Genomic DNA, 2678 nt, shown 5'->3' with positions numbered 1-2678 from the left:
GACGACTGAGCCGGCGCCCGGAGTTGCGGCTCCAGCTGCCCGGCGCGGGCGGCGCCTTCGCAGCGGAGTCGCGGCGCCGAGAGCGCGGACGCCCCCTGTCGGCGGCGCGGAGCGGAGGCCGGGGAGCCGAACGGCCGCGGGCACTCTGGGCGCTGCCGGGGCGGCGTGGTCAGGCGCTCTGCAGCAGTCCCGAAGCCCCGCCCGTGATAGCGTCCCGAGCCCCGCCCCGCCCGAGCCCCGCCCCCGACTCCGCCTCCGCACTTGTAGCCCTCCCCGCGGGCGTTCGCCTTCCCGGCGTGCCTCGGCCGTCCGTACAGCTGTTTTCACTAAGTTGACGGACTTCAACGTACGCAGGGCTTACGGAGCCCAGCAGCCACCCGGACCGAGGCGAGTCTCAAGACTCAAGAAAGCAGCCAGTACACAAACTAAGACAAGTTCGAATCCCGTCGGGAGGGGGTCCGGTTAGGAGACTGCCGTAGAGAATGAGGGAAGAGGGACTCCAGCTTTCAGACCTGAGGAGCCGTCTGTGGGCAGGGACCCTCCTGGCTCTGTGTGATAGGCAGGCCGTTCTGTAAATTACTGGCTTTGAGAGACCACCTGTCCGGCCTTTTGGGCAGCAAAGAGCAGCCAGTTAGAAGGACAGAGCTAACATCCTGTGTAAAACTTCTGAGGTGCTTGGCCTGGCTCAGGATAATGTCCCCACTTCAGGAAGGAGGCCAAGGCTGCAGAGCTGATCGACTCTAGGCATAGCCGAGTTGGAAGAGCTATTCGCTTCTAGCTAGCTGGATCGTGATTGAGGTGCACTCCTTAATCCCAGCGCTTAAAGGCAGAGGCAGGCAGGTCTCTTCCGAGCTCTAGGCCAGTTGAGGCTACATAACGAGACTTTGTCTTAAAAGAACAAAACAGAAACTCACCTACCTGGTTTACACAGCCACATGTTTGTGAGGGGTTCTGAAATCTAGCTTTTATAAATATGATCATCTAATATTTGATTTTTCTCCAAAAATCAAATCAATAGGTTAAATAAGTGGACTTCACTTATTTAATGGAGGAGCTACACGGACATGTTCACTAAGAGAGGATACAAACTAAGTGAGGATACAGGGAAATGCTTCTGCAAACCAGTACACAAAAGAGCAATGCATTATCCTAATTGTGTTTGCTTGTTTGTTTGTAGACACGTTTTCTGTATGTAACCCTGGCTATCCTAGAACTCTATAGAGCAGGCCGTCCTCAAACTCAGATATCCCATTGGCTCTGCCTCCCAAGTGCTGGCATTAAAGGCATGTGCCATCATGCCCCCACAATCCCCACACACCTCCATCCCCGCTAATGCTGATTTTTTTTAATGAGTATACATAGACAAAATTTTTCAATAATAACCATTGAACACAGTATTCCAAGGGAAAAGGATACAATGTCAGTGACTTATTCTTTTTATTTTTTAAGAGATTTTTTTTTTCTCAAAAATGTTATGTATATGGGTGTTTTGCTTGCCATGTATCTAAGGGTGCTAGTTGTGATACCGATGAAGGCCAAAAGAGGGCGCTACATCACCTGGAATTGGCCTTATAGATGTGGTTAGCTACCACGTGGGTGCTGGGACTAGAACCCTGGTTCTCTGGAAGAGCAGCCAGTGCTCTTAACTGTTGAGCAATCTCTCAGCCCCCTATTTATTACTTCTTAATGTTCTTCTAAAGTTTATTTATTTTCTAGAATATGTGGATATTGGATTTACAGTCAGAAAAATACAATGAGTATAAGTGTTTGTTATTGTGGTACTAAAGATTAGTACTAAGGTAACAAGGATTGGTACTATTGTATCAGGACCATACAAACAAAAGGGGGGGGGGGTTTAAGACAAGGTTATCAACAAGTAGACCAGGCTGGCTTCAAACTCACAGAGATCTTCCTGACTCCTGAGTGTTGGGATTAAAAGCATATGTCCCTCACCTGGGTAAGTCTGATAATTCTTGTCTTAAAGGTTATATAGATATTATAAATTGCATTTTCAATTTTATAATTTAATGAAGTGACTTCAATTTTTGTATAAATAATGTTTTATTCAGCAAACTTTAAGTTTTAACAAGACTGGAGGTGTGTTTAGATTTTCTGTGTAAATAACCATAGAGTACAAAAGTAATGACAGGTTATAGCTCCTATCTAGTTTTTATCTAATTTCTTTTTCTTTTTATGCTGATCAAATTCACCCACATTGAGCTGAATACCACCCATGAAAATAGGCACCGTTCATTATCTTCTTCTTTTGCTTCTAACATGTCTCCAGTAAGTATGGTAGTGGCTATCAATTCTGACGGAGAAATCTTTGTAGAATTAGGAAGCATTTGCTTGGCTGTAAATGGATGGTAATGAGTTCCAGTCTTGAACTGTTGTTAAACCATCCATTTATTTTTTTTATATTATTATTATGTAAAATGCATTTTATATTTATATAATATATTAAATAGTGTTATAATATATTAAATAGTGTATTTTTTTCACTATACTGGGTTCTGTTGGCTAATGTTTTATTTAGGATTTTTACTTCCATGGTTAAGAAAGAGATAGGCCTATTTTTCTATATTTTTAGCCTCTCTAGACTGAGCTCTTCTGCTTAGCCTCTGCTTACCATCCCCAGGTAAAGTGCCTTGGGACTCTCCTTGACACCGACTAGCAGA

The sequence above is a fragment of the Psammomys obesus genome, unplaced genomic scaffold (genome assembly GCF_907164565.1).
Source record: "Psammomys obesus unplaced genomic scaffold, mPsaObe1.curated_primary_1811, whole genome shotgun sequence".
Lineage (NCBI taxonomy): Eukaryota > Metazoa > Chordata > Mammalia > Rodentia > Muridae > Psammomys > Psammomys obesus.
This window is presented reverse-complemented; position numbering follows the sequence as displayed.